Source organism: Scyliorhinus canicula, chromosome 2 (genome assembly GCF_902713615.1).
Source record: "Scyliorhinus canicula chromosome 2, sScyCan1.1, whole genome shotgun sequence".
NCBI lineage: Eukaryota > Metazoa > Chordata > Chondrichthyes > Carcharhiniformes > Scyliorhinidae > Scyliorhinus > Scyliorhinus canicula.
This window is the reverse complement of record NC_052147.1, coordinates 216392182-216417927: the sequence shown is the minus strand read 5'-3', so window position 1 is coordinate 216417927 and position 25746 is coordinate 216392182.

The following is a 25746-nucleotide window of genomic DNA, read 5'->3' as shown; positions in this document are numbered from 1 at the left end:
TGGCCTCACACACCACGGCTCTCAGCCATCTGGTGAAGAAGTCCACTGCATTCCAGTGGCTACCCACACATCAAGCAGAGTGGCTCGAGCTCAAAGCAAAGCTCACCTCTGCTCCGGTACTAACGTTTTTTGACCCGGACAGCGGAACAAAAATCTCCACGGACAGAAGCCAGGACTACATTGGTGCGGTGCTCCTCGAGAGGGATGACTCCTCGTTCTGGGCTCCAGTTGCTTATGCGCCAAGGGCCATGACTCCGACTGAACAGAGGTACGCGCAGATAGAAAAAGAGTTCCTGGGCCTCCTAACCGGCATTGTAAAGTTCCATGACTACATCTATGGTCTACGAACCTTCAGAGTGGCGACTGACCACAGACCCGTGGTCCATATCATTCATAAGGCTTTGATTGACATGGTGCCCAGGCTTCAGCGCATTCTCTTTCGACTCCAAAGGTACGATTTTGAGTTAGTATACACACCAGCCAGACTGAGGCACAGGTGCAGCTGTGTGCCAGCAATCTCCTGGTATTCGTGAAGAGACTGCCAAATACCCTCTTCTGCAGCGGGTAATGCATCACCTTGCAAATGGCTGGCGGAAAGGGCAACGCCCTCAGTTCTTTAATGTGAAGGGTGACCTGACAGTTGTCGAGGGGATCCTCCTCAAGCTCGATCGTATCGTTATTCCTCACAGTCTGCGGAGCTTAGCGCTCAAACAAATCCACGAGGGACACCTAGGTGTCGAAAAGTGTAGGCGCAGGGCCCGGCAGGCTGTCTATTAGCCTGGAATCAGCCAGGATATATCCAACATGGTCCTCAATTGTGCGACCTGCCAGCGTTTCCAGCCTGCTCAAACAAAAGAAACACTCCAGCAACACGAGATCGTGACCTCTCCGTGGTCCAAGGTGGGAATCAACCTTTTTCACGTACTTCTCAAAGTACCCAGAAGTTGTGAAGCTGTCAGACCTCACGTCAAGGACAGTCATCAAGGCCTGCAAGGAGACATTTGCCAGGCATGGTATTCCACTCACTGTCATGAGTGACGATGGTCCCTGCTTCCACAGCCAAGAGTGGTCCAATGTCGTCAAGTCATACCAATTCAACCACATCACCTCAAGCCCACACTACCTGCAGTCCAAAGGGAACGTTGAGAAAGGGGTCCATATAGTGAAGCAATTGCTCTGCAAGGCTGCGGACTCTGCTTCTGACTTCAACCTTGCTCTGTTGGCGTACAGGGCAACCCCTCTGTCCGCCGATATCTCTCCGGCTCAACTCCTCATGAATAGAGACCTGCGAACGACTGTTCCAGCCATACATTTACCAGACCTGGATCACCTCCCAGTGCTGCAAAAGGAGCAGCAACTCAGGAACCGACAAAAGCTGACGTATGATGCTCATGCTACTGATTTGCCTGTGCTATCTCTGGAAGATGCTGTTCGGGTCAAGCTACCTGATGGAGGCTGGTCAGCTCCAGCTGTTGTAGTTCGACAGGCTGCTCCCAGATCGTTTGTAGTTCGTATGGCTGATGACTCCATTGTCAGGCACAACAGTAGGGCACTGCACAAAGTTGCCTGCCCACCACCAGATCCTACTTTTCCATATGTTGTTATTCCTCCTCCGGACACCTCGCACCATGAGGCCACCAATCTGGCGGCAATCCCGCCTGTCAAGATGCCGTCGTCCCCACCTCCACCTCTCAGGTGGTCAACAAGGATCAGATGCAAGCTCCAAAGATTGGACTTATAGACATTTATCTTGTAAATTTTGTTCTGTATCTGCACGCTAGACACCTCTGATGTATATATTCATCCACCCGCCATTTAATGTAAATAGTTATACATGTAAATACAGACGCATATGCTCCAAGCAACCAACATTTTTTTTTAAAAGAAGGAGATGTCATGATATGCACTCATGCACATAATGAGATACAGACAGGCAGTGACAGACACCCAATACAGCCAATCAACACACAGGACAAAACACAATCAATCACCAGGCAGAAAACGGGAAGGTGGTCTCCCACTATAAAACACACGAGGCATCAACACTCTGCCTCTTTCCACTGGTGACAACTGTAGTGACAGTCAGGGTATATATATATATCAGTTAGCACCTTTTACACGTGGCTCTGAGCTAGTCTGGTCTAGTTAGTTATAGCAAGCACGCTTAGATGAGTCGAGTGTCAAACCCACAGCGAACTGTGTGCACTGCTTAACAAGTTCAATAAAGCGAAATGGAACTAACATCACAGTTTAGAGTCTGCTTTCAAGTACAACTGCATCCAGTTGCAGTCCGTGTTACCCCAGGGTGATATACACGCCAGTGAAGAATGCTTTTGGCATGTTGGCCTTCATCAGTCAGGGCATTGAGTATAGAAGTTGGGAAGTTATGTTGCAGTTGTATAGGACGTTGGTCAGGTCACACCTAGAGTATCGTATTCAATTTTGGTCATCTTGCTGTAGGAAAGATGTTATTAAACTGGAGAGAGTGCAGAAGAGACTTACAAGGATGTTGCCAGGACTCAAGGGACTGAATTATAGGGAGATATTGGACTGGCTAGGACTTTTTTCTTTGCAGCGTAAGAGACTGAAGGGTGATCTTATAGAGGTATATAAGAACATGAGAGGCATGGATAGGGTAATGCACTCAGTCTTGTTCCCAGGATTGGGGAATACAGAACTAGAAGGCATAGGTTTAAGTTAAGAGAGGAAAGAATTAATGGGAACCTGAGGAGCAACTTTTTTACACAGAGGGTGGTACGTATGTGGAATGAACTACAGAGGAAGTGGTTGAGGCAGGGACATTGACCATTCACTTGTCCAACTTGACCAACTTGACCAACACAGTTGTTAACAGACCTACATTGTTTCTTTTAATATATTATGCTCACATGTAACTATGAGATTTTTATCTATTCTAAATAGTTGCGTGGTACAGTGGCACAGTGGTTAGCACTGCTGCCTCATAGCACCGGGGACACGGGATTGATTCTGGCCTTGGATGACTGTCTGTGTGGAGTTTACATGTTCTCCCTGTGTCTATGTGGGTTTACCTCTGGGTGCACCAGTTTCCTTCCACAGTCCAAAGACGTGCAGGTTAGGTGGATTGGCCACGCTAAATTGCCCTTAGTGGCCAGGGATGTGCAGGTTCAGTTACGGGGTTACAGGGATAGGACAGGGTGGGTGGGGGTGTGGAGGGTTGCTGCAAGCACAATGGGCCAAATGGCCTCCTTCTGCACTTCAGGGATTCTACGATTTGCAAAATAAACAATAAGATGCAAATTGCAAGTACTTGCGGCTCACAAAGTAATGCTCCAAATAATCACTAGAGGGCAGTATATAATAAGTAGTTAAAGGTGTTCAAAGCTCTCCTGTATTGGGCAGTTTATTAAATCAGAATTAAGTAAATCTTAATGCAATTCAGGATGTTTTAATGTTTTGTTGTGGCTCTATTTAAATCAAGTGAAACACTTTTTGCTGAAAGAGATTGGATTCATTAGTTTCCATTTACATATGTTGTCTGAAATATATAACACTTTTATTAGAAAGGGAATGAGATATTTTGCAAATCAGTAAAAAGCTTAGGTCATCACCAGATCAATATTTATTTTTAGCAGGCAGACAATTGTTTCAAGCTGTTTTTATTTGGAAAACTGGCTTTGTTTTGCTTCATAAACTTAAATTTTTCATGAGCTCATTATTTAAATACCTAGATCTTGTTAACTTGAAGACAGCTCGTTAGCAGTGAACCTCTGCTCTAAGTTTCGCAATGATATCACTATTCAAATAAATGGTACTATCCAGCACTGCATGTTGTATTTCTGAAATTAATTCTGAAAATATTTGAAATTTAGACCTCAGAAGATAACATCAAAGTGCTAAAAATATTTGAAATGGAGACCTTAGACGCTAACATCAAAGTTATCAAAGAAATTTGCTTCTGAGATAGATATAATGTATTGTTATAAACATTTAACCGGCATTAAGGCAGAATCTACAATTTTCAATGCTGGTATTTTTTATGGTACACGATGCTGGTTTAAACCAATATGTTTCTTATCTATAATAAAGCTCCAATCTTTCTGTGAGCACTTCTGAAGAATTATATTGCTGATTTATTATATTGTTACATTGGACTTTGACCAGAGTATATGCCATTATGAATCGGATGGCTATCCATTTTAGAGTTTGCATCACCCTATATGACAAATACTGGTTTTTATATTGCAATGGCTCTGTTCTATGCAATATTCTACCTGTCGTAAATATTTTCAATTATTTAGGCTTCAAAATCAATTGGGTGCAGGGTGGAAGTAGAATTTGGGTGTGGAGACATCGAAAATATAAGCAATAAGAGGCCATTCAGCACTTTGGACTTGCTCCACCATTCATTATGATCATGGCTGATCATCAAGTTCAATACCCTTATCCCGCCTTCCCCTTGATCCCTTTAACCCCAAGAGCTATATCTAATTCCTTCTTGAAATTATACAATGTTTTGGCACAGATTCACCACTCTCTGGGTGAAGACATTTCTCCCCACCTCAGTTCTAAAAGGTTTACCCCTTATCCTGAAACTATGACCCCTAGTTCTGGACTCCTGCACCATTGGGAACATTCTTTCTGAATCTATCCTGTCTAATCCTGTCAGAATTTTGTAAGTTTCTATGAACTTGCCTCTCACTCTTCTAAATTCCAATGATATAATCCCTACCGATTTAGTCTCTCCTCATATGTGAGTCCCAACATCCCAGGAATTAGCCTGGTAAACCTTTGCTGCACTCCCTCCAGACAAAAATATCCTTCCTCAGATAACGAGACCAAAACTGTCATAATATACACCAGTATATCATGGTGCAGACACACACTGATGGACATACACTAGGACCAATCTACATGCACAAATACCGCAGCCAATCACCAGTTAGAACACACGCACTATAAAGACAGAGGACATCACTTTTCCCGCTCATTCTGGATGCTGCATCTCAGAAGCACAAGAGCTCATTAAGTACAGTACAAACTCACACCACGTGCTGAGTGATTCCCATGCTCGGACGCAATGAACATGGCGACGTCGAAGAACGTACTGCGCAGGCGCGCACCATGCTGGATCGCACCACGCATGTGCGGTGGCGTAACGAACGCGCCGACGTAATGGCATGTGGCAACTGTGGCACTGCCCACTTAAAGCGGCAATGTCCCACGAAGACCCGACGATGCTTGCAGTATGGCAAACGTGGCCACTATGCTGCTTTATGCAGGTCGACTCATCCTGCAAGCTTCCGAAGATCCAGCCACCCCACAGGGATGTCCAGGCCATTCAGCCCACACTCAACGAGCCTGTTTCAGACCTGTCCTCCGACTTTGACAGCGATGACCTGCAAGCCTCTTTCCAAGTCGGCATCATAACCAAGCACAGGCTGTCTCCTAAGCGCAGCACCAAGCCCATTCCAATACACAGCATTGATCCGGATGATGAGTGGTGTGCCACCCTTACGGTGAACCAGAGTTCGTCGCCCACCTCAGAGACTGAATTTATGAACTTTGCAAAGTTATGGACTCTCTGAAATGTTTCCTTCCTTGTTCAATCATTTTCTATTGGTTTGTATATAACACTGTTCTTGTTCAATTTATTGCATTACTGACTATCTGCACCAGGCACCTTCCTTTGTATATAGCTTCATTTTCCTGTATATAGATCTGTACATATGTCTTTGCACCTCACATGTAGCTAGGAACATTCCACACACACCCACAATATTTATTGTCACACATTCACATCAATTTTTTTTTTAAAAGGGGGGAGGGTGTCATAATATACATCAGTATATCATGGTGCAGACACACACTGATGGACATACACTAGGACCAATCAACATGCACAAACACCGCAGCCAATCACCAGTTAGAACACACGCACTATAAAGACAGAGGGCATCACTTTTCCCGCTCATTCTGGATGCTGCCTCTCAGAAGCACATCAAGTACAGTACAAACTCACACCACGTGCTGAGTGATTCAACTGGTTCGGACAGGTACAGGTCTCTAGTTAAACTAACATTGTATAAACCCACAGTTATAGTATGTCTAGTATTTTATAAGAGTTAATAAAATAGTGTTGAACCTTCTTCAATGGTGGTGGCATATGTCTGCTTCACGAATCCACAGTGCCCAACACTTCAAAAACTACACACAATACTCCAGGTGTGGCCTGACCAATGCCCTGTACAATTGCAGTAAGACATCCCTATTCCTATGCACAAATCGTCTCGCTATGAAGGCCAAATACATAAAATTGAAACTGCAAACTAATTTAGCTCTGTGTTACTCAATCAAAAATAAGAACAGTCCTTATCCATATTGATGGTATGATCCTCCCTTTTTATTGTTTTATTAATGTAAATAATACAGCTTTGGCTCATAATTATTGATGTAATATAGTTCTGGCAAATTGAATTTTGCCGAGGTTCCCTGAGCTGGACTGTTTTTTTTTTTACCTTCTAATATTTTTGCAATGCTGGGAACAACAAATCAGTGGCATAAAAATTAATTCAGAGTGGCATTCGGGATTTGAATACTGATCAATTATTCAAGGAAAGGCTTTCCACGTACAATCTTAAACACTTCAAGTTATAATGGGAAAATGTCCCTTTTGCAACACCCAGGAGTTCAGTATCATTCCATTTATTTAAACATTGAAGGGCTTGGCTAGGAAGATCGGGAACCTCCTTATTATACATCAATTGGTTGCCTCTCTTTCACAGAGCAGTTCTATTGATCAAATACCTGTCTACCCAACATGTTGGGATAAATGTGTGTTTTCTCTCTCCCTGACACAACATAGGTGCAGCTCTTACAAATCAAAAGTGTAATGAACTCCAATTGGCTTTATTGTTTGGCCAATTGGAGTATGAGCTCCCTCAATGATAGCTCATTGAGGGGGCCCATATAAGCACCTGTGTAGGCTTTGTGAGCCAGTCTTAAGTTGACTGGACTGTTAGCTGCACTGTTTGTAGCTGCTCCTGTAATATTGTTATTGTAAATAAATATTGGTGAGGTGACGGAACTCCTGCCTCCTGTGGATTACTACAAAAAGATAATTCCAGCTTCAGATATTCAGCTTCAAAAAAGGGTGGTCTTTTCAATGCAATTCTTGTGAATCACAATACTTTGTACAAACTAACATGGGGTGCAGTGAGAATCGGAAGTTATTGCACCATGCACTAATAACCATTACAATGTTTGTAAGAAATGAAAATTGTTCCTCTTTTAAGAGTTGTGAATTTATATCAGTACTGAGAGGGTTAAGACATACGATTAAAACCGTTGCAGTCAAATAATCACTCTTGAAATTGTAGTCAGTGAACATTTAATGCTTCCTGTTGTAGACGGAGGCAAAGACTCCAAGAGAGGCCAGGCTGACAGAGTACAACTCACTCTTTTCTGCCATGCCCCATATCAGTGTGTCCTTCTCTGATGGTCTGTGATGTCTATCAGGGTGCCTTTCCATCAATGTGGAATGACCATTGGGGAGGGGTGGGGGGAGAGTTGGCTGAATGCTGGCTTTGTAGCTGGTGGTTTGTTTAAAGGAACTATTTTATGTTGAACTGTACCCCCTCTTTGGAGGAGAGGGTGTGTTTTCACTCTCTCTCATATTGTGCCCTGCCCGGTGTGTCTGTGCTACTCGTTGGGCAACTTTCCGTTGATGTGGGGTTACTGTTGGGGCTGGGGGGGCGGCGGGGGGCGGGCTGGGGGGGGGGGGCGGCGGGGGGGGGGGGGCGGCGGCGGGGGGGGGGGCGGCGGGGGGGGGGGCGGCGGGGGGGGGGGCGGCGGGGGGGGGGCGGCGGCGGGGGGGGGGCGGCGGCGGGGGGGGGGCGTGGCCGGGGGGGGGGCGTGGCCGGGGGGGGGGGGGGGGCGGCGGGGGGGGGGGGCGGCGGGGGGGGGGCGGCGGCGGGGGGGGCGTGGCCGGGGGGGGGGGGCGTGGCCGGGGGGGGGGGGGGGGGGGGGGGGGGCGGGCGGGGGGGGCGGTGGTGGGTGTGAGCTGGTGGTTTTGGTATTTTTTTGGTATTTTTTTGGTGTCTTGGAAATGCTTTTAGCACATTACTGATTTTCGTGACTGTCTTTAGCATTGTAATAACCTGTAGTAACCTGCACAGGACTCATCCAGCTGGGGATGATTGTTCCCCATGCTCAATTGGATTGAGTTAACCCAGTACTAGCATAATAGGCGGGGGCTGTAGAGCCAGCTAAAAGGAATGAGGATCCGGTGAAAGGTAACCAGGCCCGGTGAATGTATGATGCTGTTGCTGAAATAGAGGACTTTTAAGAAGCTCGTTGGACTCCCCTGGCTTTACCACAAGCATATTGCTGATTCTTTTATTTTCTTAAGTTGTCAATGAAATTAAAATATTAGTAGAAGGGGAATCGGATGCTATATAGGTTTTGTACCTCTAGGGGGTCGTAATACTTCCTTTGAGAGGTTGATGTTTTTCCAGTTTTTCTATTTTTCGTAATTCTAATGTGGATATTGTGCATGATTAAGTAAACTGTGCAGTGGATATTGTGCATGATTAAGTAAACTGTGCAGTGGAAGAGGGAAGAATTGATAAGAGTGGAGCAATGCAGGATTGAACCCGCTCAGTATAAAACTGCAGTCACTAGCTGATTTGTGGATTTGAATAGAATCTGTGATTTGAGCTCACAGGAGATACCTTTGAAATAGTTTTGTGAACTAAAAGCTTATGATTTTGTCAAAGAATCACAAAACTGCTGAAAGTGAATAAACCTGGACATTCGTGAACTTTGTTCTGAACAAATCTCCATTTGTGAAACAGAATAGAGCTGCTCAATAAGAATCATTTCATGTAGAAACAGATGTTAACATGGAAAGAAAGCAGAACTCAATTTAAGTTACTTTCAAAAATCTAATATGTGTCCCAAAAAACTGCCAACAGCTCTGTTGATAAACCTGGGATATATGAAACAAGTAATAATAAAAATCTTTATTATTGTTACGACTAGACCAGGCTTACATTAATGCTACAATGGAGTTACTGAGAAAAGTCCCTAGTCGCCACCCTGCCTGTTTGGAAACACTTTGTTTTTTAACTTTAGAGTCCCCAATTAAATTTTTCCAATTGAGTGGCATTTTAGTGTGGCCAATCCACCTACTTGCACATAGAACATAGAACAGTACAGCACAGAACAGGCCCTTCGGCCCTCGATGTTGTGCCGAGCAATGATCACCCTACTCAAACCCACGTATCCACCCTATACCCGTAACCCAACAACCCCCTCCTTAACCTTACTTTTTAGGACACTACGGGCAATTTAGCATGGCCAATCCACCTAACCCGCACATCTTTGGACTGTGGGAGGAAACCGGAGCACCCGGAGGAAACCCACGCACATACGGGGAGGACGTGCAGACTCCGCACAGACAGTGACCCAGAGTCAGGATCGAACCTGGGACCTTGGTGCCGTGAGGCAGCAGTGCTAACCACTGCACCACCGCGCTAGTCTGTATGTTCGGGTACACTGCGGGAGAATTCAGAATATCCAATTCATCTAACAGCACATCTTTCAGGACTTGTGGGAGGAAACCGGAGCATCCGGAGGGAACACACGCAGACATGGGGAGAACGTGCAAACTCCGCACAGACAGTGACCCAAGCCGGAATCGAACCTGGGACACTGGTACTGTGAAGCAACAGTGCTACCGTGTGCAACAGTGCTACCCCTGTGCTACTGTGCCACCCTGATGGTTTGTACCTCAAGTTTTAATGATGTGGAGATGATGCCGGTGTTGGACTGGGGTGCGCACAGTAAGAAGTCTTTCAACACCAGGTTAAGGTCGAACAGGTTTATTTGGAATCACTAGCTTTCAAAGTGTAGCTCCTTCAGGTATGGTGTAAAAGCTTGTGATTCCAAATAAACCTGTTGGACTTCAACCTGATGTTGTGAGACATCTTACTCTCCTCAAGTTTTAGTTCTTGGAGAAAGCAAAATATTATGATAAGGAACCAGGACATTTCAACACTAAGGGCACAAAAGTGGCTGGTTGAGTCAGGTTTAAGTTGGAGATGTCCGAGGAGCACATTGTCGCAGAAGAAAAACCCGGAAGAAAATGCATGGCATCTGTCGATTACTTTTTTCTTCCCTGCCACTGAATTAACACATGGCCCAGGATATTCCAGCCCCTTCTGTCTGGTGGGATTTTACAGTCTCGCTGAAGTAAGCTGCAATGTAAATGGCGCTCCTTGTCAGGAGGGTGACATAACATGGTGGGGCCATTAAATCCTGGTCATGATTTCCGGATTTCCTGACCAATTAGTTGATGACTTGCATAACGTTATTTCAACTCCATCATTCAAAGCGACATTCCAAACATGCAAGTTGAAGCAGTTAAAGGTGGGCAGGAAACAGAAACAGGTCTTGCCACCAATGGTAGTATGTCAAAGACAATGCTCCACCTAAGTGACACCTCCCTGAACGTGATGCTGTGGGCTTTGAATTTAGTTGTCCCTTGCAACAGGAGGAAGAAGTCAACTGGTAATATTAAGATAATGTGGCACGTTGGAGATGGCACAAGAGATCAACAGCAGGACCATTGTGCCAAGTGTGATGCATGCTCCTGGATAAATGTAGAAAGTGGTTCAGTGACACAAACATGACAGGAAATATGAGAACAGTAGCACATTCACCTATGACTGATAGGTGTAGCATTCCACTCCCTCCGCTCTGCCTTCTCAAGACAATTCCAGCATAATCGTCCTCGCTCTAACCTATCTTGCAGATACCCCATTCCTCTCTACCAGTGCACTTTCTTACATTCCAAACTGATCAGTAACTACTGACACTTGCCTTCATCTTCATGCAATGCCAAATCTCTCCATCAGAGTCAACTTGAGCAAATCTTTTGCATCCATCTAGTTAACACATGGCATTCACTGCTATCACTTATTGGTCTCTTCAAAAGCACGAAACACCAAATAATCGGAGGTGTCCCTCCACCTACCTCACAGCTAACAAGCGCAGAGAACGTGTGCTCTGGAAATCAGTTGCCACTTGGTGTTCCTAACAGTTGGATGTGGGAAGAAATGGACTTCCCAGCTACCGAGTCACAGAGTTAAATATCAAACCATCACATGGCATGCACCACTTTCTTCTGTTAACTTGATGATACCAGTGACTGAAATATAATAAAAGCAAATTATTGCAGATGCTGGAATCTGAAACCAAAAGGAAATGCTGGAAAATCTCAGCAGGTCTGGCAGCATCTGTAGGGAGAGAAAAGAGCTAACATTTTGAGTCCAGATGACCCTTTGTCAAAGCTAAAGACAGAGAAAGTGGGAAATATTTATACTGTGGAGTGCGAATGAAAGATGAGTCATAGCCACAGAAACCCAGGGAAACGGGCTGCTAATAGCCAGAGAAAGAAAGGGGAAAGAGGGCTAATGGCAGTCCCCAGAGAGAACAAAAGGTGTGAAAGGCCAGAACTGCAGAGAAGCTAACATCAGAGGGTCAACTGTGACATATGTAAATGTCGGGGGAGGGGAAGGGTGCAGCAAAGGAGAGAAAGGGTAACAAAAGGTGGATAAGGTGGGGTGGGGGGGGGTGAATATATGTAAAGAAAGACAAGAGAGAAAGAAATGGTAAAAAAACAGATAAAATGAAATTGGATAAAAACAAATGGGTCGAGGTGGGATAGAGCTAATCATCTGAAGTTGTTGAATTCGATGTTGAGACCAGAAGGCTTTAGCGTGCCTAACTATAAGATGAGATGTTGTTCCTCCAGTTTGCATTGAGCTTCACTGGAACAAGGACAGACATGTGGGCATGGGAGCAGGATCTTGTGTTAAAATGGCAAGCTACGGGAAGATCAGGGTCCTGAATGCGCACAGACCGAAGATGCTCAGCAAAGTGATCACCCAGTCTCCGCTTGGTCTTTCCGATATAGAGGAGACCACATTGGGAGCAGCAAATGTAATAGACCAAATTGGACGAGGTGCAAGTGAAATGCTGCTTAACCTGGAATGAGTGTTCTGGGACTGGGATGTTAAGCATGGAAGAGGTAAAGGGTGTTACACCTTCTGCGATTACATGGGAGGTCCCATGTGTCATGGGAGAGGCACTGGGTATGGTGGAGGAGTGGACTAGATTATCACGGAGGAAACGGTCTCTGCGGACTACTGACAGAAGGAGTGAAGGGAAGAAGTGTTTGGTGGAGACATCATGCTGGAGTTGGCGAAAATGGCGGAGGATTTGCATACGGAGGCTAGTGAGGTGAAATGTGAGAATGAGGGGGACTCTATCCTTGTTCTGTGATGGATGGGGGGGGGGAGGCGCAGGGTAGGGCACGGGAGATGGACCGCACACTGTTGAGGGCCCTGTTCACAACTGGAGGTGGGAAATCACGGTTGAGGAAGAAGGAACACATTTTCGAAGCAGCATTCTGGAAAGTGGCACCATTGGAACAAATGCGATGGAGGCGAAGGAGCTGAGAGAAAGGGATGGAGTCCTTCCAGGGTGTAGGGTGAGAAGAGCGGAATCCAGATAGCTGTGGGAGTCAGTCAGCTTTCAATGCCGGAAATGGAGACAGAAAGATCAAGGAAGGGAAGGGAAGTGTCTGAGATGGACCAGGTGAAAGTGATGGAGGGGTTGAAACTGGAAGCGAAGTTGATGAATTTTTCCAGGTCCGGACGAAAGCATGAAACAACACCAAAATAGTCATCATGTCAAAATAGTCAAAATATAATCATGTGCATAATGGTAACCTAAACCATTTACTTTGACAATATTCATTCGTGTTTCTCACATGACTTCAAGCGTCTTGCAGGATACAATCCTGCTATTGATGCCAATGCATCAGAGGAGGAACTGACTCCTTAAGGGAGTGCCCCCTAATAGGACGTATGCAGATCACACATTAGCTCAAATACTTAACCTTTAGCACGAAAGTAGATAGTTGAGTTTTCACTTAGTGACTCATCCATCACAAGTGAGCAAGCCCAGAAGACAGATGGAGTGCCTGTGATAGAAGGCACATAACATTTCAAGCCCTGCACAGCTGGAGCCTGCTCCTTCAGGGCTGTCAATGAACAGGACTTTTGGAACAGCAGCAGAAAATGTGCAATACACTGGCAGATTTCAGCCACACTGTGCGCAATTGCAGAGATTGGAGCTAGTCTGTTTCAAGCATGAGTAGATATTGCAAGCCTTTATAAAAATATCTTAATCCACAGAAAGTCGGGCCAACTCCACCAAGTATCAAATGCAGCAGTATTTCACTTTTTCCATACTATGATTACTTTGTTAAACAGGGTGACTGCTACCCAAAACTTGGAAGTGCCCCTCTGATCTTCAGCAAAGCCTTCTCCAGTTATTACTGGCAGGAAAGTAAGGATGGAGCATAAGTGGGATGATCGTCAAAGGAGACGTGGAAATTAGACCTTGCCTCGAGGCACTTCCAGTTGTCATTGGACATTCTCTCCACCAACCCCTCAGTTAATGGTACACATGCTGCCTTGTGATCCCATGGCCCATGCACAGATGCAAGCGGAGGAGTCTTTGGCAAAGCACACATCGGCTCCAATCCCAGACACGTCAGCGAAGAACATCTCAGTAGTCAAAGCAGCAACCGGAACTACTTGCCAGTAGAAAGTAGCTTTTTCAGTTATGTTACACCAGGTGGAATTGTATGACCCCTCCCGCCAGCGGGATTTTCTAGTTTGAAATGTTTAAGTTCTAAGCAGCTCACTGTATTTTCTGATCCCAACATTTTTTCGGATGAAAGATGAGAACGGCAAAAAAAATTCTTTAATTTGTAAAACTACAATGAAATGGCACCTCACCACAGGAGTGATGACTTTGACCAATGGCTATATTTTATGCTAAAACAGACTTTAATTTAAACAGCAAATCAACCACAGAAACATCAAAGAAAAACCTTTACAATTAACAGTTAAACAGTTCTTTAAGAAATGGAAAAATTTTGAACATTCTTTCTACTCCTGCTTAATTCCATTAGGTAAACCAATACAGTTCAAATGTCACTTACAAATAAAGTTAACAAAACAGGTTATTTGCTTAGCTGTGTAGATACTTTTGGAGAGAGGTCCTTTGAAGAACAGATCCAATACACTTCTGTGCGACCTAACAGCATTTGGCAAAACTGCTGTTCAACTTGAAACATTCTAGGAGACTGCAAGACTACAGACAGGCCAGGCTCTTCCCATTAATTACATCATCTGGATCCCACTAGATTCCATGACCTACTTAGCGAGGACTAAACACACAGCATCAAAAATTATCTACACTCTAGGGAATCGCCTGCAATGAAAACAATGTTCCATTAGTAATTACCTCACCTTTTATGACTCCTTAATTACAGCTTTAGTAGACACACTGCCTGTATATATTTTAAACCAGGGTTTTTTAATACAATTGTTGGCACAAATCGGAAATATAATATATAACAATTCCTATATTCATCACAATATAGTTGTTAGATGAATGCACTGATGAAATCTAAATTGCAATATTAAAGGCATCCTGGACAGCAAACTGCATTGCTGATGTTGCATTGCCTGCAACACTTTACATCTCCTCCTCCTGTCACCCCTCCTCTTCTTTCGCATCTCCCATCTCTGCAAAATCATCCAAAGAGGCTCTGTACTCTGCATCTTGTTTCTCCTGCAGGTTCAATCACAGCTGTTGCACAATATTGTGCAGATCACAGCACAAATACCATTCCGGGGACCTGCTCCGATGTATACTGAATGGTGCCTCCAGATCTGTCCAGGCAAATCTTCAGTAAGCCAATAGCTTTCCCACTGGTACGTTAAGTTGGTCATATCATTTTTATCCTCTTATCCTTGGCTACATTATTAAGGCTGATCAGGGGTGGCATGAGACATATTTTAAGTGGGTATTCTTTATCTCTGAGCAGTCTGTTGGTCATTTTGCTCAAGGTACATACATAGAAGATAGGAGCAGGAGGAGGCCTTTTGGCCCTTCGAGCCTGCTCCGCCATTTATCATGATCATGTCTGATCGTCCAAATCAATAGCCTGATCCTGCTTTCTCCCATAGCCTTTGATCCCATTCGCCCCAAGTGCTATATCTAGCCATCTCGAATATATTCAATGTTTTAGCATCAAATACTTCCTGTGGTAATGAATTCCACAGGCTCACCACGCTTTGTGTGAAGAAATGTCTCCTTATATCTGTCTGAAATGGTTTCCCCTGAATCCTCAGGGTGACCCCTGGTTCTGGACACACCCACCATTGGTAACATCTTCCCTGCATCTCCCCTGTTTAGTCCTGTTTGAATTTTATTAGTGTCTATGAGATCCCCCCTCATTTTTCTGAACTCCAGCGAGAACAATCCTAATCGAGTCAATCTGTCCTCATATGACAGACAGCCTCGCCATCCCTGGAATCTGTCTGCTAAACCTGTGTCAAGAGATTTCAGAGCATAGACCTTCACAGGATGAAAACATCTTGGCAACTGCCCAGGAATTTTCCACACAGCGACTTAAACATCTTTTAGCAGTTGGCCACCAACTGCATTTTGGTGCAATAGAATCCCTTGTGAGTGACAAAGATTCCTGGTTGATTGGGGGTGCTGTAATTGCCAAATCCATGCAGTTAGTGAAGTCCTGTCCTGTGGAAAGACAGTGAGAGTCACAAACCTGAATACCTGTGCATTCTGATTGACATCATTGCATGTGAACTTAACATTATCGGCCCGTCCAAAAAATTATTCTAACTTATTTCTGTGCCACCAACTGAAAGATCCTGCAAGTGGCTCCAGCACAGCCCGACAAATGTCCAGAGACAAAAATGCCTGGACCGTGGTGACTTGGACAGATCCTAGTAAAATGTGCCCACCAGTTGGCAACGGGTCTTGCCCCACCAGACTGCAGATATCCGCACCCTCCTAAGAACTTGAGACTCTGGAGATGTTTGTGTACTGACATGGCAAGCTTATCCTCTGCTTGTATACCATGTGTGCCAGGTATGGTCACCAATGAGCTGCCTGCTCTGCTGATCCTTTTCTCCTGATGAATTGCAGGTCTTTGAGCTGCTCCTGTGGCACCCACTGCTCCTGGTGCTGCTCAAGATCATCCAGAGCCCCAAAGTAACACAGTGTAACATCACCCATAATTATCTGATACATATGAGCCCAAAAGTGCAACACAGAACTCTGTAACTGTGTAGATCAGACCACCAGGTCAAGTAACCTTTCAGCACAAGCTCTGTGAACAAACACTTTCACACAAGTAGATCATAGAATCATTGAATTTACAGCACAGAAGGAGTCCTTTCAGCCAATTGAGTCTGCACCAGCCCTTGGAAAGAGCACCCTACTTAAACCCACACCTCTACCCTATCCCTGTAAACCAGTAACCCCTCTGAACGTTTTTGGATACTAAGGGCAATTTAGCATGGCCAATCCACCTAATATGCACATCTTTGGACTGTGGGAGGAAACCGGAGCACCCGAAGGAAACCCACGCACACAGGAGGAGAAAGTGCAAACTCCACACAGTCACCCAAGGCTGGAATTGAACTCGGGTCCCTGGAGCTGTGAGGCAGCAGTGCTAACCACTGTGCCACCGTGCTGTGCATGAGAAAGCAGATTTGATTAATTATTGCCATATTTCCTTCTTATGGCTTCAATTGCCTCTGTCTTCTCATTTTGTATTCATTGACAAGTTTTCAAAAGCCTAACAAATGTAATTAAACTTCAAAGCCCAGGTTAGTATTGCTCCATTTGAGACTGATGCACTGAAATTCAGATACAGCCGCTCATGAAGGTGTTGCGAGCATCCAGCCTAACCCACTGGAGTGAAGTGTGGAAGTCAGCAGGTTGGAGCCGGTTTTCTGATGCACATTTTTCCTGAATTTTCCCCACTGCCCACATGCAAACCCTTCCCTTCACCAAGTTAAAATCTCCCCTATGCCTCAATAACTGGCAGTGTTTCCTCGTTCTGCACAACCAGCCTTTTCCCAGTCTGAGATTCCGAGGCAGCAAAAATGAGCAAGAGGATGCACATCATCCTAAATAGCCGACAAAAGCCGGCAGTCAACTTCACAAATCTGACAGTCCTCAGAAAACAGTCAGATCAACAACAACCTTTTGACACAGAAAGATGTTAAGTGCCAGACTGAGAATGCAGTGGGACATAGACTTGTTCGAATTTAAACTGCATACCCAACATTCCAGCACTATTATAGCAAGGGGAAAAGTATTGTACACAAAAATGCCATTTGCTGTTCAGCTGCAGACTGAACTGAAGGGAGGCCTGACTGCTAAATGTGTGTAATGTATTTTCTAAAAAGACTTAAAATTACCCATTCCATTTTGTGCTTTTATTGATTTACAGACACCCGCAGTAATTTGTCCTTTCAAGCAAAAAATATTTTCTCCTGAAAAGAGTAGGGATAATTTATGGCTTTCACACCTCCCACATTGGGTGTTAATTTAAGGTTTTGTGGATCTGAATTTACACTGACAGAACAATTTGAACACACCGGGCTGAATTTTATCTCGGAATCTGCCGGGCACTTCAGCAGAACCGACTGGAAATGGAGGTAGACCAATTCCGGAGCAGGTTTACTCCACTGCCACCATTTTTGGAAAATTGTAAAGCCAGCTGCGATTAGTGCTGGAAGATATTGTGAGTTTGCTGAGAAGTATATGCTGCAGCTCGGCATATAACTGTCATATCCCGCTCAGGATTTATGGGGTGGAAATGATTGTATTCCCCATGGTTCTCAGGAAGTACAAGCTCCCCCGCCAGTAGGCACCAATCGTGAAGAGATCTGGTAGGGATCTCCTGGGAGTGTGACCTTCATACGTTGTCCGATACGTGAATGCTGTTTGATAGCCCAGCAGAATGAAACGTTTAATATTTAAACCACTGCAGACTCCTTGGAGCCTTCGCTGCCTCAGAGCCCCAAGTGCACTGATGGCCCAACCTGGCTCAGCCTCCAACACCCTCACACCCCCCCCCACCCACCCACCCACCTCGCCCCGGCATGCATCCACTCGCACAGCTTCAGTGAATCCTAACAAGGCAATAGAATTGAATACAGTGTGCCAAAGAAGGTACAACACGAGTTCCCTAACCAGAAACCATGGTTTAAACTTTTGACTGAAGTCCAGGTTTGAGGCGTTCAAGACAGGCGGCCCTGACCTATACAAGAAATCAAGGTACGACTTTCGGAAAGCCATCAGGGACACAAAGAGACAATACTAGACTAAGCTAGAGTCACAGACTAACGACACGGATTTGCATTAGTTGTGGCAAGGCGTGAACAACGTAAAGGGCCAAAGCAAAGCCGAGTAGAATCTCCGGCAGCAGCGCACCCCTCCTGGATGAACTCAATCATTCTATACTCGTTTCAAGCAAGAAACCGACAAACCATTGTCAGCTGCCCCAACAGCCTCGGACAAACCAATACCTACTGTCACAACCTCAAAAGTCAGATCGACCGTCTTGAAAGTGAACCCACGGAAAGCAATGGGTCCTGACGGAGTCCCTGGTTGTGCACTCAGATACTGCACAGATCAACTGGCGGATGTGTTCACAGACATCTTCAGCCTCTCCCTATTCCGTTCTGAGGTTCCCACCTGCCTGACAAGACCGCTATTATATCGGTACAAAAGAAGAACCAGGCAATGTGCCTCAACGATTACCATCCGGTGGCCCTGACATCTATCATTCTGAAGTGCTTCGAGAGGTTAGCCATGAGACACATCGACTCCATCATTTTAGAATGCCTTGATCTACTACAATTCGCATACCGCCACAATCGGTCCACAGCAGATGCTATCTCTCTGGCCCTGCACTAATCCCTGGAGCATCTTGACAACAAGGACTCCTACGTCAGACTCCTATTGATTGACTACAGCTCCGCCTTCAACTTCATAATCCCAGCCAAGCTCATATCCAAATTCCAAAATTTAGGACTTGGCTCCCCCCTCTGCAACTGGATCCTCGATGTCCTGATCCATAGACCACAATCAGTAATGATAAACAACAACACCTCCTCCATGATAGTGCTCAATACCAGGATCCCGCACTGCTGTGGACTTAGCCCCCTGTCATACTCCTTATACACACAAGACTGTATTGCAAAATTTGGCTCCAACTCCATCTGCAAGTTTGATGATGATATGACCAGAGTGGGTCGGATCTCAAAAAACGATGAGTCAGATAAGGAAGATAGAGAACCTAGATGTTTGGTGTAATGACAACAATCTCTCTCTCAATGTCAGCAAAACTAAGGAGCTGGTCATTGACTTCAGGAAGCGAAGTGTCATAGACATCCCTGTCTGCACCAATGGTGCCGAGGTGGAGATGGTTGACAGTTTCAAATTCCTAGGTGTGCGCATCACCAACAATCTGTTCTGGTCCACCCACATCGCTGCTATGACCAAGAAAGCACAACAGTGCTTCCTCACTGTTTCCTTATTCTCTGTCCTGCTACTTATTTTTGAAACTTGATTGAATTCCCTCAGAGGCCTTCCCCTATCCCCCATTTGCTAGTTCAAAGTCCTTGTGACCACCCTATTTATCCTTTCCGTTAGAACACTGGTCCCAGATCAGTTCAGGTGGATACTGTTCCAACAGTACAATCCCTCTTGTCCCAATACTGATGTTAGTGCCTCAAGGATCTTGACTGTGTTAGTTGAGGGATTTTGAAACCATCAATTCAGGGTTACCAGCTGCACTTGCGATTACTGGAACTCAGTAGAAATTCAAGTTAAAACTTGTCAGGTGCAAATAAGAATTGTTTCATTTGTCTTCTATTGATTACATCCTGAAAATTATTTAAAAGGCAATTCGTAGACAATTTGAAGCTTTCAAAGAATCACAGGAATTATTTTCTTAGACAAACAGCTCAAAACATAACTTTTAAAAGTCAAAGTCTGAAGTCAAAGTCTGAAAATGAAATATGAATACAGAGAGAGACAGTAAATAGTTCAGATCAAAGTATAGATGCCTAACCTACCAACAAAATCTATCCTAAAACTCTCTTTCTCTCTAACCCAACCCTAACCTAACTCTCTAAAATGGCGGAACAATCGTCTATGGTTATACTATTTCATATCTGTCTTAAGCGATCTGATCACACCCCAATATAATCCTAATAGGTTTGGGTTAGACTCAAATACATTTGATTTGATGGCAAGCTGTCTATCTTCAATATGTAACATTACTTCTAATTGTTGCCTGTCTGCCTACTTGTGCATGTTAAAGAATGCGATATTGTGCTTTATCAAAGCCAGCAAAAACTGGTCTAATGCTGACCTGACTACTGCAACAATGGAGACCTCATGCTATCTCGTCATGCCATGCTGGACATGACTCCGAAAATATAATTCAAACTGTCTATTTCAATCTAGTAAAGTAAATTATGCTGCTTTTATAAAATTGTTGTTTTGAGAATGTTGGAATCAAATATATATATTTGATTCGATGTTCTAACTATCCATTTATTAAAAACAAGGCAACGTAATCTAAAATGTTCCAGCATGTATAAGTCATGGGATGTAATTCAGCCTAACCTCGAACGGCGTGAGAACAGTAGAACCTTCACTCCTGCCACCTCGTTGCCATGGATTCAGCCCTTGTCCTTGGAGAAATGTAATGAAAAGTGTTTGTCTTATCAGACTTCTGTGTTACTTTAAAATTATGACAATGAGTTTGCAAAATATATGTTTTCTTTAATTTTTAAAATGGGAATTTAAATTTACGCTTAAACAGCTATTTTTTTACCTATATTAGGTGTATTAGAAATACCTGGCTTCTACAGTGCCCCATGAAATGGAATCCCTCTTTCCTGCATCGCTCCTTTAACTGCGTGTTTACTTCCCTAATTTTCTCATCCCTATGCCAATTTGCACGTGACTCAGTTAATAATCTAAAAATTATAACCCTTGAGGGCCTCTTCTTTAATTTTGTTCATGGTAAAAGTGTGATGCCCACCCTGAATACTTGTGGGAGTTGGAGAATTGGAGCAAGTGGAAGCCTAAAAGTAACGTAGAGGAAATCCTTCTTCAGAACTAGAATATATTACAGATAAACATAACAAGTGTGGTGGATTCAAGATTGAGCTGCAGGCCTTGGAGGTTCAACCAAAATTTAAAGCTTTATTCAGAAGATGTTGACACTACTGTCTTGTTATTCACCCTGGTTGAGGACCATGTTGGATATGGCCTCATTGATGCCAGGCCAATAGACAGCCTGTCGGGCCCTGCGCCTGCATTTCTCGATACCGAGGTGTCCCTCGTGGATCTGTTTGAACACTAAGCTCTGGAGGCTGCGAGGAATAACGTTACGATCCAGCTTGAGGAGAATCCCCTCTACAACTGTTAGGTCATCCTTGACATTAAAGAACTGGGAGCATTGCCCTTTCTGCCAACCATTGGCAAGGTGATGTATGACCCGCTGCAAAAGAGGTGCCAACTGAACAGGACAGGGGGTAATTTAGGTCATGGGCTGCAGAATTTTGGATGACCTCCAGTTTATTGCCTCCCTTGCTGTCCCCTTAACAGACTGGGGAGGCTTGAGTGCCTTAGGGACTCTGAGAGCTCTGCCGGCATGGGTATGAGGCTTCTGGTAGGTCTAACCAAGCTGGACAGGCCTCGGGTGAAAGGTCCAACAATGAACAGCAAACTGGTCCTCCAGGTTTGGGATTGGGCATGAGGTCAGCTACCCACCCTATAATAATAACATTGAGTTACAGAAACTGCAATAAAAAATCAGCCCTCTAGGGATAAGTAAGTTAAGTTTATGGAGGATTATACGTGGGATAGTCAAGACTGGAGATAACAAAGGAATGGTGGAGAGTGCAGTATATGATCTGAGGTGGAGATGGTGGAGTAGCACAATGTTATCTTAGCAATAAAAGTGAATTTGTGATTGGACTTTGAGAACAATCTGGTTTAAGTATCATGCTGTGTTCAGATGATGTTTCTGTGTCGGGGGGTGCAGCATGTAGATGAGAACGGGGAGGGGTCCACAAATAGATCCTTGGGGAAACTCCAGATATAGCTGCACAAGTAGGAAAGGAATTACAGTGTTCCCTTCCACTTTAGAGCCTTCAGTACTATTTATCCTTCTGGGTTTTGGGTTTCATATCGTAAAATCTATATCAATTCAATGATTGTATTGCCTAATAAATAAATCTCAAATGCGTAATTATATAGTAGTTACTTGCTAAGTAGGTCGAATGCAGTTTAAACATTTATGAGTTTGTGCATAAATCTCTTTATGTATTATTGTTGTTTACTTGACTTCCAGGAGTAGAATGAAGATAAATCCCAAATTTTTCTTGGATAATATGTTTACCCACTAATCTAATATGTCTCACAAATGAATAGAAACACAGGATCATAGAATAGATTCATAAGATTCCGACAATGCAGAAAGAGGACATTTGGCCCATCGAGTTTTCACCAACCCTCTGAAAGAGCATCCTAGCTGGGTCCAGTCCCCCACACTATACTAGTAACCCCACTTAACCTGCTCACATTTGAGCAGTAATGGAGAATTTAGAATGGCCCATCCAACGGGTGGCATGTTAGTACACTGATTAGCACTGTTGCTTCACAGCACCAGGGTCCCGGGTTCGATTCGAGGCTTGGGCTATTGTCTGTGTGGAGTCTGCACCTTCTCCCAGTGTCTGCGTGGGTTTCTGCCAGGTGTTCCAGTTTCCTCCCACAAGTCACGAAAGATGTGCTGTTAGGAATTTGGACATTCTGAATTCTCCCCCCCACCCCGTGTACCCGAACAGGCGCTGGAATGTGGCGACGAGGGGATTTTCACAGTAACTTAATTGCAGTGTTATTGTAAGCCTACTTGTGGCAATAAAGATTATTATTATTAACAAACCTGCACATCTTTGGACACTAAGGGACAATTTAGGATGGACAATCTACATAACCTGCACATCTTGGACTGTGTGGGGAAACCAGAGCACCCGAAGGAAACCCACATAGACATGGGGAGAACATGCAAACACCATACAGACAATCAACGAAGGTGGAATTGAACCCCTGACGCTATGAGGCAGTAGTGCTAAGCACTGTGCCACCCTGGGATGGCGGCACAAATATGTTTAGCTAATCTAACAATGCCAAATACATTTACCTCATCTAACAATAATGCTCTATTGACACTGCGTTTGGAAGGTTTTACAATGACCATATGCTGATACGCAGTTTGTTAATCCCTGTAACAATATTGATTGTGATAAAGTGGGATAATAAGTTGTCGAAGGATATACTTTCATAGGATGTAAAGAAGCACAAGAACCTAATTAGAGTAAACGATTTGTTCTAAAAGATAAAACAGGAATGGAAATTTGGACAGGCCTTTCTTTACATAACAAACAAATTGATATAGTACAGCACCTCTAATTATATTGGGTGAATCTGGGATTTCAAATATGAGTTACATAATTAAATATTAACTGTGTGAGTGAAAAGCTAAGGACATGTAAAATGGTGCTCTGCAATAATAGGGTTAGGATCTGCTGTACAATAAATGCCACTGTAAAATTTATCCTTCTGGCAGAAATACAATAAAGCCATTCGGCTGAAATTCAATGCCATATGGCCACATACATTCTGATTAATTCTGATATTTTTCACATTTGGGTCAGATTGAACTGAACTTCATAATGAAATAAACTGTAGCAGTGAAAAATATTTCCAGTTATCTATTCAGATCACAACATGCAATGGTGCAGGAAACCTCTGTTATGGTAGCCTGAAAATTAGGAGAGATCGTGGACTAGATTCTTCATTGCGTGCCACCTGTAGCCGAGTTCCCGGTGCGACGGAGAACCCAACGTTGGGGAAAAAACAGCTTCAACTCCCCCGCTGCCGTCAAGATCGAGGTTCGTGCCCAAATGGGTCATTAAGACCTATTTGCATCCTATTAATGGGCCGGGCACCATATTCTCGGAGTTTGCACGTCCTCCCCGTGTCTGCGTGGGTTTCCTCCGGGTGCTCCGGTTTCCTCCCACAGTCCAAAGATGTGCGGGTTAGGTGGATTGGTCATGCTAAATTGCCCGTAGTGTCCTAAAAAGTAAGGTTAAGGGTGGGTGGGGGGGGGGGGGGGGGGGGGGGGGGGGGGGGTTGTTGGGTTACGGGTATAGGGTGGATACGTGGGTGATCATTGTTCGGCACAACATCGAGGGCCGAAGGGCCTGTTCTGTGCTGTACTGTTCTGTGTTCTATGTTCTCCAGTTCTCTGGGCCTTCGTGATTCTCAGGTCCTCTGGGCCGGGAATCGCGTGGGCGTGAGTTGATGCTGGTCCTGACAACTCTGTACCGCGATGCACCGCATGGTGGCCAAGCGGATAACTCTTTCAGGGAGTTGCCCCCAAAGTCCATCGGATGGCCACCCTCCCCTCCCCCACAATGCAAGATATGTCCACCTCACACCCACCAGATCCCTGCAACTAGCCCCCCCCCCCCCCCCCACCAGAGAGCACTAAATTGGATTTGACTAGATTTGTTTTATTGTGACCTGTACCGAGGTACAGTGAAAAGTATTGTTCTGCGTATGGTCCAGGCAGATCGTTCCATTCGTGAAAAAAAACATAGGACATACATAAGTACATAACGTAAATAAATAGCCATGATGTGGAGATGCCGGCGTTGGACTGGGGTGAGCACAGTAAGAAGTCTTACAACACCAGGTTAAAGTCCAACAGGTTTGTTTCAAACACGAGCTTTCGGAGCACGGCTCCTTCTTCAGGTAAATAAATAGGCAGAGGCAACAGGCAAGCAATGCTACTCAGTAGAGAAGATTTGTGAAGAAATCAGATCAGTCCACAAGAACCATTCTGCAATCTGGTAACAGTGGGGAAGAAGCTGTTTTTGAACCTATTTGTGCATGTTCTCAGACTTCTGTATTTTCTGCCCAATGGAAGAAGTTGGAAGAGTGAATAAGCCGGGTGGGAGGGGTCTTTGATTATGCTGTCTGCTTTCCCAAGGCAGCGGGACGTGTAGACAGAGTCAGTGAATGAGAGGCGGTTTTACGTGATGAACTGGGCTGTGTTCACGACTTTCTGTAGTGTCTTATGGTCTTGGACTGCGAAGGTGCCATACCAGACTGTGATGAAGCCAGATAGGATACCTTCTATGGTGCATCTGTAAAAATGTGGACATTCGAACTTCCTTAGTTTCCTGAGGAAGTATAGGCACTGTTGTGCTTTCTTGGTCGTAGGTTGACGTGGGTGGACCAGGAAAGATTGTTGGTAATGTGCACACCTAGGAATTTGAAGCTGTCAACCATCTCCACCTCGACACTATTGATGCAGACAGGGGTGTGTAAGTTACTTTGCTTCCTGGTGTCAATGACCTGAAGTCAAGAGACCCCCACCAGAGACTTTCTAAATAAAGAGACCCCACACAGATACTCCTTAACTATACAGCTCCCACCTGAGATCCCCTAATTAAAGAGCCCCCGACCTGAGACCCTCCAATTAAAGAGTTGCCCACCAGAGACCCCCTAATTAAAAAGACATTGGCCCTGAATAAAGAGACCCTCCAGAAACCACTAATCAAAAAGACCTCACCAGCGATCTCCCAGACGGGAGATCCCTATTTGGAAGTTAGAAAGCAGTCCAGACAGGGGCAGTGAAAAAAAACAGTGCTTGAAAACTTATCTGGACAATACAGAAAGCAGGTAACCGCACCCCCCCCCCCCCCCCCC